Source organism: Corvus moneduloides, chromosome 2, assembly GCF_009650955.1.
Source record: "Corvus moneduloides isolate bCorMon1 chromosome 2, bCorMon1.pri, whole genome shotgun sequence".
Classification (NCBI taxonomy): Eukaryota; Metazoa; Chordata; class Aves; order Passeriformes; family Corvidae; genus Corvus; species Corvus moneduloides.
The window spans coordinates 111,568,634-111,583,337 of record NC_045477.1 but is presented as its reverse complement, the minus strand read 5'-3'; positions in this window follow the sequence as shown (position 1 = coordinate 111,583,337).

Below are 14,704 nucleotides of genomic sequence, written 5' to 3'. Positions count from 1 at the left end.
GGCCCACTTGGAAACTATTTCCCTATTTCTCTTTTCTCACTACTTGCTACTGATAAAGAAGCAGAAAATATTTCCTACATTTATACTTTTTTTTCATCTTTTTTTTAGTGAAGAACACTTTCTACTTTGACATTATTCCCCCTATATATCCCAAAGTTTCTTTATCAAATTGGTTTTCTTGTTTGTTTGTTTATTTACCCAGTAGTGCACATAACTTTATCTTTTCATTTAGGGAACATGGAACATAAAAGTGGGGTTTTTTCTTGTCTTTTTTTGTTTGTTTATTTTCTTGGTTTTGGTTTGTTGTTTTTTTTTTTTGGGGGGGTGAGGTTTTTTATGAAGAAGAGTAGAACACAAAACTCTGGGGAAGAGAATTTGAAATAAAGCAAAGTAAATTGGAATGAAGCAGAACAACTTTATTAGAAGAGACCAAAAGTGTCTAGATAAGTGACGAAACACCAGGAAGTACTCCATAAATTCATTTAACCATTTTAGGAATCTATGATTGTGGACAGGCTTGTCTAAATATTTTTCATTATGTGCCGCTCAGCATTGAACCAATCAGAATTAAAAGTACAAGAGATCATAAATCTATTCATAACATAGAATGTGATGGATTTAAGGAAAATACCTTAGCATCAAAATTTAAAAATGGAGGGAAAAACAGTTTGGAAATTGGAAAAAAATTATTTCAGGCAGAATGAACTTGCAGATACAGAAAAACACTCAGTCTTTTTTTATTTGTTTCTTGCTAAAGTGCTCCAAATTTTGATGTTATGCTTTTGAGAGATAGAGAAGCTACTGCTTAGAGAGAGGAGTGGGAAATTACTGAGTTTTTGTTGGAATTGGAGTGGACAACAACAAAGAGTATCAGAAAAGGAAATTTCTCTTTCAAGAAAAATTATTCTTTTTAATTTCTCTTTTTTGTTTTCAGCAAAAAATCCTGTTTTATGGATGTCTAAAAAACCTTGATGCAATCTTTATCCCCATAATTCAGGTCGTGGTGATCAAAGGTTTAGTTTGATGTCACATAGATCTGTGGCCATGGCTCAGTTTTACTGATGAAATTATAGCTACAGTGTGAGGTGTGCAGGCTGAAGCCTTGCATAATAGTAAAAGACAGAACCACAAATACCTACAACTGCTGAGAGTGTTTATTAGCATTATTTAGGAGGGTTATGCCAGACCTTACGTGTTCAAGGGGATAAATACAGACATGAAATATATTGTGGAATAAGTAAAGTTGGCAGTTTAGCATCACCAAGTCTCAGCACAGCTCAAGGGGAATTCTTTCCCAGCTGACTTCCTGGCTATCAAAGACACCATGGCAATCTCACTGGCAGTGGGTCAGAATATTAATCCTTATCTTACTGTCTCACTAGCTCTGTGTATTTTTGTGTGCTCTTACCTTAGGTATATTCTGCTTGGGAAGTATCTCTCTGCATGCCTGAACAAAAGGGACCTGGTGGGCGAGTGTTGCAGTGCATCTACCAGTGCTGTCCTAAATATTTTACAAGGCCTAGAATATTTAACTAGCAGTAAATCACATCTTCCGTAAAGCATCTTTTGACCCATACAAGTGTCAGAGGATTTTTATGTCAAGTAATACAGGAGACTACCAATTACAATTGTTTCACTTCTTCAGTTTTGAACTAAGATGTCCAGATGTAAAAGTAATTGAACTCATTTTGTTACACCTGGGTCACGTCTGAAGTGTTATTAAATTAAATAAAATTAGAGTTATCTCAGTAAATTTCAACCAGTCAGCTGTAAATGCTGATGCATGCATTCTAACTCTTAAATTTGGGTCGAAAAGTGTTTATGGGATCACTAAGGAAGCACACATGCCTGCATGTATCCATGGATACTCATGCAAGGTAACCTTAACCTTTGGTCTCACAACAGAGAATCGCACATACTCCACATCAGAAGTACTTTCTGCCTTAATGTGACCATATATCATAATTTAATTTTCATAAATAAAAGGAAAGTCCTCATTAATTATTACAGGTGCCTCATTTGCATATCTGATGTAAGTCCCCCCTCCACTCTTTCTCTTCGATGCTAGGAGAATGCTGATATTGTCTTGATCATCTTTTCAATATTGTTTCTACATCTGTTTGTACCCTCCCAACCCTCTAACTTCCTAACCTCTAGCCTCCCAACAATCCCCTCACTTTTTATATCTACTCCTGGAGACTTCTTCAGGAAGTTAAATTTAACATTGCCAAAATGAAACCACTGATGGCTATTTATTAAAAATAAATTCTCAGTTTACATTTTTCGGGGGTTCTTTTTGTCTTTATTGACACCATAATTTTCCCTGATTATCCATCTCTTTGGCTCCTGCTCCATTGTTTCACACACACACTCTTCAGAAGTCCTGAATGCTATGAAGACAGTAATTCTGCAGATTGAATTTTTTTATTTGGAGCAAACAATAACAGCCATGTGAACAATCCACAACTGCCCACATAGAATCACTGAGGCTGTAGAATACCTCCATCATCAAGTCAAGCTTTTGATTGAATACCACTATACTCACTAAACCATATCATGAAGTGTCATGTCTACTCATTTTTTGAGCCCTTCCAGGAATGGTGGCTCCACCACCACCATGGGCAACCTGTTCAAAGCTTAACCACTCTTTCAGGGTAGAATTCTTTCCATGTATCCAGCCTAAACCTCCTCTGGCTTAACATGAGGCCCTTTCCCCTTGTTCTGTTGCTGGTTGTCTGGAAGGAGAGGCCTGTTTCTCCACAGCCTCCTTTCAGGCAGTTGTAGAGAGCAGTAAGGTCTCCCCTGAGCCTCATTTTCTCCAGGCGGAGCACCCCCAGCTCCCTCAGCTGCTCCTCATCAGACCTGTGCTCCTGACCCTGCCCCAGCTCTGTTGCCCTTCCCTCGACCTGTTCCAGCCCCTCAATATCTTTCTTCTAATGAGGTGCCCAGAAATAGACAAGGTACTCTTAACTTATATCTTCCTTTTTCCTGCTAACCTTAGATACAGGTTTACCCAAACTTGGATTCTATTATTTTGTTGTCTAGTATTACCTATCATAACTCTATTTCTAATGCTAGTCTACATGGCTTACTAAATATGTTTATTACAATTGGTATTCTGGTGAATGCTGTCAACCTGAATCACTTGATCTTACCTCCTCAGTGCAAAGTGAATTTTGCATGAAACCCTGTTCTCAGAGAGGTCTCCACTCATTATTCTGCTCATGTGTGACCCTTATGAATGATATGTACTTATAGTTACCCCAAAAAGAGGTGAAATATTCACACACACATATATATATGTATGTATGTATGTTTAAGCAGACAACAAAAATGCACGATTACACAGCCAATGCAATTCTTTGTTTATAGCTGCTGTTATTCTATTAATTTCTGTTCTTCCAACATGTGTTTCTGTGCCCTTTGAAGCAGAAAACATATTTTCTTTTGCATTGCTACAAAAGCAAATCCAGTAGAGTCTCCACTTTTGTGTCAAACTCTTCATGCTATAAAGACAATAATAAGTAAGTAGAGATGCCACTTGGGGGAGGGAAGTTCAGCATTTATATATGTAAATTTGAGAAAGAGAAGGCTTTAACCATATGAATACTTAAATCAATTTGCAAGAAGGGAAGGTATCAAACAGCTGGTATAGAAATAGCTATCATAATTTTCCCTGGGAAAAAAAATATAACTGTTTTATAATGTGTATTGTGGTTTTCCAGGTGATTTGGCAATGAAGAAAATGTAATTTTCTCCAAAGAACTGTGTTTTATGTGTTTGTTGTTGTATCTGTCAAAAGATAATCACATTTTTATTTACTCTGACCATTTCTATTGTGATGATTGTTAAGTATATTTATAAGCAAGCAATGCCATTTTTTCCTTTCTTAAAAAAAGCAATAACGTATCAATCTTAGAGTTAAATCGTTTGAGTTACTGTTGTAATATCAACCTTAAATGCCTACTACACAGATGAAATCATCACAGTGCAATTGTCTCTAATCTTATGCCTATTTATTTCTGTAGGTCTGAAAGACAGAGAAAATTTAATCATCCTTTGTATTTAGAGTCTGTTACCGAGCTTTGCTCTGCTGTACGTGTTTTGGACAGCACTAGGCTCTGGTTTTCTCCTAAAACTTTTTTTTTATGTGAAAGATGGCTTATTTTAAGCAGCAGAATAAAAAATTATAGCAATCTAAATTGATCCAATGGCCTAATCCTTATATGGAAATTTCATTCATGAATCAAAAATATTACTAAATAAATTTCATATATTAGAATTGGCCAGAGAATAAAAATTCTGCTTGCTTTCACTGTTTCAAGAAAGTGTTGTTTTGAAGCTTTTTAGTTTGTTTTTTTGTTTTGTTTTGTTTTCAACACTCTCCCCCACCAAAAAAAAACCCAAACCAGCAACAAACTAACATTGCAATATTTTCATAAAATGGAATATATTTGACATATACACCTCCAGATTAATAAAAACAAACAACAAAAACCCAATGTGTTCACTCATTTCTTTCAAGAGAAGTGACACAGGGATTTTTGATTTGGGCCTCAGATACTTTCTCTCTTAAAACATTTTGAGTATCATGAGCTCTCAAATCTCAATAACTTATCCTCAACAAATTTGATGAAAAGGCATTTCTTCAGACATCCTCCCATTTGTGCTATTGCTTCTCCTCTACTGAGAAGAAAGCCTCATTCTCTGAGTGATGAAAAAACCTGGTAAGATTTCTCAATGTTTCTTTCTTGATTTTGAAAAACTCATAAAGGATTGTGACTGGATTAAGTACAGCCTCAAAAAAAATGCCCAGATTACTGCAAGGTGTCAAGTGGGCCAAACCACCCTTACAATTATCTTTCTGTCAAATACTTCAACATTGGTTAGTTCTGTATGAATAGCGTTTGATTACTGAGAAATAGACCTCTAGTTCTTGTAAGCAACAACAAAATAGGTATTTTGGAAAACCTAATTTCTTAAGGATAACAAACTGCTTCAAGTGTCATTCTACAAAAGAAGTAAACACTATTATTTTTACAACTTGAGAAGGTTAGGTTTAGCACTAAAAAGATATATTATAGGATTAGCCAGGTTTTGTCTGAAACTGTGTGAGTGATAAAAGGTTTGCACAAAAGGGTGGAAGCATTTGTGCTCAGCAGAATAAAGGACTTAGCACTAGCATTTTTTAAAAATACAGACATGCCAGTTTTTGGCAGTGACTTGTGACTTCAGGTATATTTTCATAACCACAGAGAGAACAGAATATGTATGCAGCAATCAGAATAAAAATCAGGAAAATAAAAATTACCAAAAAAACCAAACAAAAACCCCAGACCAACTCAACCCAACCTAACCCCATCCCTCCCTCCAAAAAAGAAAAAAAACCAAATGCCTATACACATAATGAGCATGGAACATTTCAGGAATTTGGCCAGTACATGAAAATGTTTGAATAATGAATACAGAAGCAAGAATAATTTCTTCCAGCAATAACAACACCACCACTACTTTTGTTGGCTTGTTTTGCTTTTTTTTTCCCCTGAGAAATATTGTTGCTTCATTATATGAAAGGTGGTTAGTCCACTAGAGTGAGCCTGGGGAGTTATTTCATAGTACTCTATTATTCAAATATAAAGATTTCTGATAATGGGAAAAGAAAAGATGTGACCAGCATTTACCACTGTGTTGCTGGGAGATGGCCATAGCTAAAACCTACATATATTCATGTAAAAGACACAATTATTATTTCCTTAAAGTTAGACTGGTCCGTTAAAAAATTGCATGTTTGCTTTACTTCTGTTCTGGCGATGAGGAAAATTAGTGCCAACCAATAAAACTGTATCTGGAGAACAAAAAAGTTAGTGCTAATGACACGACATTCATGTTATCAGAATTACAGAGGGTTTTACTACTTCTGTTTCTAGCCTTCTTTTGATAGATACGAGTAGTGGAATTGCTCTATGTCTGCTTCTGGAAAACATCTGATTTTCTGATTTACTTGCATCCCAAGGAAATCCAGTAGTGCATTCTGAGACTACTTTGTTATGTGTACTAGAATAAGATAAGTGGGAAAACCAAGCAATTTGCTTCAAATAGTACATTTGATAAAGGAAAAATACTGACATGGATGTCCTTTACAGCATTTCCAGCTCTAAACATACAGTTTTCAAAATTATTGTCTAAATTGGTAGAAATAGCTTTTAAAAACATCACCCATAAAACAATTTGTTGTAGCCATAGTTACATGGCAGATGCAACAAATATGTCATTCTCAGTCTTCTTCCAGGATAGAATCAACTTTTAAGGGAATGAAATTTGTAATTATCCCTGACTATATCATGTAATAGCACATCTTATGGTCTTGCTGCCATCTCCAGCCATTGTTGGAATTCATGCTCTAATTAAACCAGGATCAAGTGCAGAAACAAAATTTTAAAGTTTTGCTTAGCCCTTACTCAAGTACTCTAAAAGGCAAAAGATGAGAGAAAGTGTTTGTTGCTCTTTCATGCTGCTTCCACTGCTAGGTGTTCCTTTCTTTATCTTTTTTCTTCTTGCAAATGCAATAAATTTTTTTATAATTTTTATGCAGATTTCCAAGATATATTTTTATCAATGAGATACAAAATGTGTGGGATTTTTATCTCTTAAAAAAAAAAAAACAAACCTGATAAAAATCAGGTTATGACCTTATTATTAGTTCAAAGCAGGCAGAGACCAAAGCTAGCAAAATTCTCCATCAGTGTGCTATACTAAAGTATCTCAGTGTAAAGTCCACACATGAAAATTTCAGAAAGCAAAATGTACCATGGGAAAGAAGAAAAAATAAATCTGTTTGGCTCAGACCACCAGTGTCTACCATAAAGAGGCTGATTCTGTGTGAACACAGTTTTTTGGTACCTAGTTATACCAGGCTGGATCAATAGCTCATACAAAGTTGCTTCATTGCAATTAAAATGTGGTGAATTACCACAGATGAGCTTCTGTTCCAAGTGACTAGGAATTAAATTTCTGCATCAGCCCTGGGACAGAGCACAACATGTTGTTAACTTCTTATTCAACTACAGAGTGTAAGAAAACTTGTTCAGAGAGGACATGCAGAGTAACAGTCTTCCTCATCATCCCTAGAATACAAGATTGGGGCCAGACTCAGCAGGGAAAAGATCAGTTAGTGATCTTAAGCCCTGTATGAAAGGTCTGCTCATCTTACAGGTTTATTTCAAATTCTAGCCAGATCATTTTGGTTCCAAGGTACCTTCTGTTCAACAAGGATATTAACGAAAACATGGACTTTTTTCATTGATTCAGTGCTTTGACGTGATACTATTAAATCAAAAATGGACTTCCTGGTTCATCAGCTGCTGTGTTGCTAATGCCACTGACAGTCCTTGGATTTATTTCTGTGGACTAATAAGGATGAAGCATAATAACAGGAGATAAATAATTGAAAGAATAGCATTTTTAAATAAATGCTAGTATTCTGAAAGAAAAGAAATGTGGTTTTCACATGAATAATGCAGTATCATTTGTGTGTACTCTTATGGATGCAGTATAATTATCAGGTAGACCTGAGAAATATGTTCCACATCATTCTCTATGACTACTAGGGGAAAAATTCTTCAGAAAAGAAAACCACACTGCCATCTTGAGCATTCATTCCCTGTAATTTTGCATGTTCCTTCTTGACTGGGGGAAAGGTGCATGAAGCTTATTGATACTTGAAAACAGAAATGTCTCTCCTTAACACTGTTTCAAAACAGAAGCTGCTAACACAAACATGTCTGGGTGACAAACATGTCTGGGTGACACTTCTAATAGGCTTTTCTTTACTGGAGTAGGATTTCTGGTCAAACCTGGGCAGGAATTCCAGAGAGCAATAGCTTAAAATGGTAAGATCACTGCCTTATGAGAGCTAAATTCAAGTCCTTTCTAACATGGGATTGCTTCATCTTCATTAATTGTTGTGTCTTCTTCCTGCTATCCTTGTCTGACTTTACATAGCCCCAACTTCATGGTCTTTGAGGTGAACCAGGTGCAGGTGTATCAGTGCACATTCCAGCATCTTTCTTGACTTGATAATTCAAAACCCTCGAGCATGGATACTCTCTTTGGCAACCTGCTTCTCTGATAAACCTCAGTTCGTAACAAAAGCATTTCAACCATTCATGCTGTTTGCAGACAATCTACCACTTACTGGCACAAACAGTCCTCATAAAATCCCAGCTGCTGAAAGGTGTAGACATTTAAAAGTAAAGGCTTTCCCTCATCTAACCCTGCTGCTGATCCAGACAGCTTTTTCTCCCTCTCCAAATTTCAAATTTTTTCCAGGCTGTGGCTATAATCCCAACCCAGTTTTCCTGTCATAAAATTAGAAATAGCAGAGTAGCACTTTGTGCTGGGACTTAACACATTTCTTATCATGAGAACACATTAGAGGATAATGTAGAACAATCATTAGAATGAGTCAGTGTTCCACCAAAATTTGAAGTTAGAAACTGTCACACACATGTAACAGAATATAGAATATATCAAACTTATCATTCAGGTACTCACATCCACTGCAAGACATTTTACTTGTAATATGCTGCATGCTTTATACACTGAACAATTCCTGTTTACCCAGAATTTTTTTGAAAGGAATGGGGAGGAGGTGTGTGCAGAACAAGCAGTAGATACATTTGGAAGACATTAATATAGCAACAAACTGAGCATGTCTTCAAGTTTTCTATGCAGAATGATTGAAGATCCATTAAACAAGCAATCAATCTCCCACCCCCCTAAAATACCAGGAAGGAACATGTTGAATGAATCACACTACTATTTTGTACAACGAGGTATTACAAACTGTTAGAATATGTTTTGAAATATTTTATTTTAAAAATTAGATTTAAGTATGAAAAATCAAGCCATAAATTATAGTGTTTAGACACCAAATCTGGGTCTACATTTTCAAATAACAGGTTTTTTCACTACTTGCTAAGACTTCCTAAGGTTGCATGATAGGTCATGAGAGTGAAAAACTCTACGTGTTGAACTGAAGGTCAGTGATGTACTTACAGGGAGGTGTCACTAAATATGTAAAATTAGATGGCTGTTAACAGACGTAAATTTGGCCTGTTAGAAGGATAAATTTACTGAAGAGAAGAAACTGTCACCAAAAAATAGTGACAGAGAAGTTGTCTCACAGCCTGGAAGCTGTGAGCCCAGGACTAGGCCTGAGAGCCAGAAACGTGAAAAGTACAGCTGGCCCCTCTGAAGTTTAACTGGGTTGCCTAGAAACCAGAGATATCCTCAGATACCACTAAAAAGTGCAAAATCAAGGAATTGTAATGACAATTTGTTTTCTGAAAAGGTGGAAATAATCTGGTAATACAAGATGGGTCTGAAAGAGTAGAAAACATGATGACAGTTGTAAAGTCAAATTTAACCGCATGTATTGACTGTTCGAAGTGGTGATATCCTATGTCATGTTGCATCCCAGTGACTGGAAAAGGAATAAATTTTTATCCATAGTCTCTCAGAACTTCCCATGCTGCAGACACTTTTCCTTTCCTACATAGGTTGAACACAGGAACTTTCTTTGAGATCTTGGACTCTCCGTAGACATGACTCCAGAGCCTGTGGCACAGATCACTGCTGAAGTGAAACTGCCTGCTGAATTACTGGTCCCACTTTGGGTGCATTTTAGGGGTCAGTTTGGTTTGTCTTCCGATCTCAGGGGTGGTTTTGCTCTCCCCTCAGGGGTGGTTGGTTTGGCCCCTTCTGATTCATATGGAACCAGTACTCTACATCCAGGTCAGTAAACCTCCATGAGAATATGTGCTGTTATCCTGGTGATAAACTTGCTTCACAAATGATGTCTGTAATAACCTGTTATACCTTCTGGATTTTGCTGTCATAGTAAAGTCTACACCTCCTTGGTTTTGCTGTTATTCATTGCTGGATAATATTGGTGGACACTATATTATTGATTGCCATAGTAATTTATAATAGATTGATATAGATCAATGTAATCACAGAAGTCCATGGTGATTTTGTGGTAGCCCACTTGCTAAAGTGCAAGACAGACACATACATGCTATTTTATAATTTTCCTGTGGTTGATATTACAGGAATTGGAGGGACAAGAGATCACAAACATGGAATCCAGGTGCTCTGAGGTTTTACTAGAAACGGAAAATTTGTGTAAACTAAAAAGGAGAAGGTTTTTGAACTTTGAGCTCAATAAACTATAGAAATTTTAGAGAAACAGATAAGGTGCAAATTTGCTACAGTGACAATAATACTATCATTTTATCTTTTTTGCCTGTTTAAAAAAAATTTAAAAGGATAATGTTTTCACAGTACAGAGTGGATTTTAATGCTTCGTAATAGCCCAAATTAAATCTCAATATGGAACAAAGGAGACATTTGCTTGACATGGAGACATGGAAAAAACTAGGAAAAAGAACTCCTGTTATTATTTAGAAACTGAAACTGTTAGTTTTTATGTGCAAGAAGAATATGTACACAAGTCATTACTTGATCAAGGGATTATCATGAAGGGTGGTGGCTGACCTACCACTCATGGAAATCACTGGCATATTTCTACTTGTATAATGGATTTTAGAGTTCACTATGTGACAACATGAACTCCTGTGGAAATAACCTGTGAAATATTAGTCTTCTGGAAATAACATTTTAAAAATCTCATTATTCATACTAGTCAGCTGTAACATCATTATATTACCTGGTGCCATTTTGATCTCTCAGAAGTCACTTCTTGGTAGGACCAACCCAAAATGAAAACAGATTTTTCTTCTTTCCAGTTTTTCACATGCATGGATGAATTATCAATCTTGGAATGACTAAAGGCATAAGTAGTTTTCTTGCTTTCTGGCTTCAGCCAAAAAAAATGAAAGGCTAGAAATATGAAAATTTCTAGGATAGAAAATGGAACTTTCACCCATTGGCTCAAACATAACCACCTTAAGTGAACCATCCTACCATAAGTAAGTTAATTGATTCTTAATCAAATTTTAAAATTAGTTTCAACATAAAATTGGTAACGATGATGCAGAATTAATAAGAGTTTATCTCAGTTGTTTTGACTTTGCAATCTGAGTTTATAAGGACAAATGAGAATAACTCCAGCAGTGACAGTAACCCATCAGGCAGTACACTAATTTCTTGTGTGATTATGAAATATTTATTGTGATGGAAAAAGAGAGAAAGTGACAGAGAGGGAGCATGACATTTGTTTTGAAAATATGCAAATCTTTTTTAAAATGGCATTTTAAAATAGAAAGGGGAAATAAACCACAACTAACCTATTATGTGATCCATATTAAGAGAAAAACAGTTTCAGATTTACTGAGCAATTGTTTTATGACAGAACCAAAACTGTTCTAAATGACCATGAATTTCTAAACCTTTTAGCCTGAATTCTTTAGTAATCAAAGATTGTGTTTTCTATTTTGCTATTTTGTACCTCTGCTCTTGATTTTTAATTGATGTTCTTCATCCTGTAAAAGTGATCACTAGAAAAGAAAGCTACAGCTTTCACAAGTGAGGTCAGCGGAGAGCTTTTAATTTACTCAGTCACCCAGAAGGAAAAGTAGAGATGTACTAGTTTTCATAAAGCATAACAGAGATTAAAATGCTGGGAAATAATAAAGCACAGTAAATTAGCATAAGATTGGAATTAGTTTGGTTTTTTTAGTAAAATGAATGTGGTTTATTCCTTTTTTGGTTTTTTATTTTGTTTTTCTTTTTTCCAAAGCAAATAAATTAAGCAGTATTAAATGGTTCTACCAGTCATTTCAAAGAAAATGTATACAAGTGACCTGAGGCAAGGAATAAAAGGAAATATTTCAACTTTATCTGAAGGGAAATGGCAGAAGTCAAGAAGAAGGTGATTTTGATTTGTAAAATATTAAACCTTCAAATGCAAATTCTGTATTTCATCTTTCTTCTCTAACTTTCTCTTTTTCTTCTTATCTGAAGAAGAAATCTATCGTCTAGTTCTAACAGCTTGTCTTCCCCTGGCAATACATGGCAGGACTAAAATCAACATAAAATGTGGGAGATGCAGTGTTAAAATGTTGAAAACAAGGAAACAAACAAACAAGCATGCAAACAAACATCTTTCAGTAAGGTGTGTCATATGTCATTGGTTGAGCGTGTAGGGATTTCACTTCTGGAAAATACCACTTGAATGTGCTGCTAGGAGTCACTGTTATGTTTACTGAGGTCAGCATTCAGAATTAAAAACAGTAGTAAAATAAAGTCTCCATTCAGATTAACCTGGAGATCAATTTAACTATTACCAGAACATCTGTGACTCTGTGAAAAAGGGAAAGGAGAATTAGCTAAAGCCTCCTTCTAGACCTGGTTGGGATTGGTTTTTTTTTTATTTGACTAATTTTAAGCCCTTTTAATTTAATTTTTTTTTTTTTTTAGGATATGTGTCAAGAATCTGAATTCTGAAAGTGTTTGCTTTTTCAGCATTTATTTTCAGGAAAAAATAGTTACCAATTCTTTTTAATAAACAATTCCTTTGTTCAAAATATATTTTACAAAAATAAAAGATATTTTAATAGAAAACATTCTTGATTTTCCATATTTTCTATGGAAATCTTAATTGATATATCTGTTAAAAAATTTGAGAGTCAGATACTATGGTAGTTAGTGCCACAGAGATTCCTGTAGAGATACAAAACCACAAGGCAAAAAAGGTTTATATTTATATACATAAGCATAAAGGTTTCTGCATTAAAAACAGTTCTGGTGACCACATCACAAGCAGGAATTGATGAAGGTAAGTGAATATTATTTCATTATTTGGCAATTCTGCAAGTATAACACTATTGGTGTTTCCATATATATAAGTACAATGTAGTCTATTTTTGGGGGGTGGACAGGTGTCCTCATAGGAGGCCCAAGTTTATCACAGAATAAGGAAAATCTTTAGCATACAGAAATTTTCAGAGGAATCTTCAGATTTCCCTTTTCCATCTCAAATAAACATAATTACATGATTTTATGTGTAAGGCATTCTCATCTGTCTTGTTAATTGAACATATAACCACAATTTCAGTGAATGTACAGCTTTTCCTTCTTTTTTGCCGTTTAAGAGCTTCTAAACAGAGCCATAGGACTTTGTGATGATTTAGTGAAGATTTACTGTTCTTCAGTGGTAACAAAAGAGAGGTTTGAAAAACATTTCCATAATTTCATGTACATGGTACCTCATGGCACCAGAAGCCTCAGCCATACAAGAGCTTTCAGGGAGAGACTTTTTGACCCCTGACTAAATGTCTACATCTTCCAGTTTCTGAAGGCATGCACAAACTGTGCTCCAAAGCTCATCACATCAAGTACTGGCACACGTTGCAGTTCTATTAGTTTGAAATAGGAATGATATTGGAACAGGCAGAAAAGCAGGTTTTCTCTATCCAAGATGTAAAGCCATAGGGGTATATTCTACATGAAAACAACTGCAGAAATGTGTCATAAGATAACAGTATCTGACTATTTCTAAGGGGGCAATCAACAATAACAGCTAATTGTTTAACATAAGTACTACAAAACCAAAATAACCTGCTGTGCTCTCTTCTGTTTTATCTCAAATAGGAGACCACAGAAGGTAATTATTCTAAAATAATGGGTTTGTTTGAACATTCTGGCTCTACTGACATTTTAAACTATATGAAGCTTAAATAAAACTCTAACACTAATTAACACATATTCTTGTCATTATAACCAGGGAAAGAGCGAGCTAATACTGGTATGGCTCTTATGTCAAATGATGTGTCTGACTCAAAAGGTATAAAGGCTCCAAGGGAGTAGATGAATGTTGTATGGGTAGTCTAAATTTCAAGTTGTTGGATAAAACTGAAATCAGAGGTTTCAGTCACTGTCTTTTCACTCAGCTATGCAGGACCACCATGTGCTAATTCAATAGCCTTTGTTTTCCTTAAACATACGGTTTTAATATTATATTAGCACAGCATCTGAAATACTTGCCTGTACCACTTATGTTTTTTTTCATGGAATCTGTCATTAACAGGGAATTCTGGTTAGTTTCCTCACTTGTGGAGATTTCCCATTCTTCCCACTGATGGAGACTCCATCTTTGTCAATGCCTTTTAGTAAAACAGACTTCTGTTAATAACATTGTCTCCCCCCATTGCTTCAAAAAAACCTGAGGTCCCCTGTCATGCACTGGAACTTCTATTTCGTTTCTCAACTTTTCTTGCTGTTATTTACAGAGAATTTTGTTCACATTAGCTCTTGCTCATCTCATATCAGGATAAGCAACTTAACAGTTTACTGTGTCACCCAGTTCTTAGTATAACAAAAAGTAAAATAACAGATGTGCACAAACATGTAAAACTGATCCTCTACAGACTGACTCCAATTCCATTGTCTGATAGGCATGGTGGACCCCACATCATTTTTTTTTTTCCTGGAAACTTTTGATTGAGAAAAAAATCATTCCTTTCAAAGATTTTTGAATATGTAAAAAAATGGAAAAAAATCCAAAGTGTGACTTTTTCCCAGAAAATGTAAATGCTATGAGCTTGACATAAACGAAATATAGAAATATTCATTAAATGCTTTGGAGAAAGGCAAGATACTACAGCAAGATGTTTGCATTGTTAGCAGGAAATTTCTGAAAAGGAAATAGAGCAAGAGGAAGCAGTAAAGCTAAGATGATGAA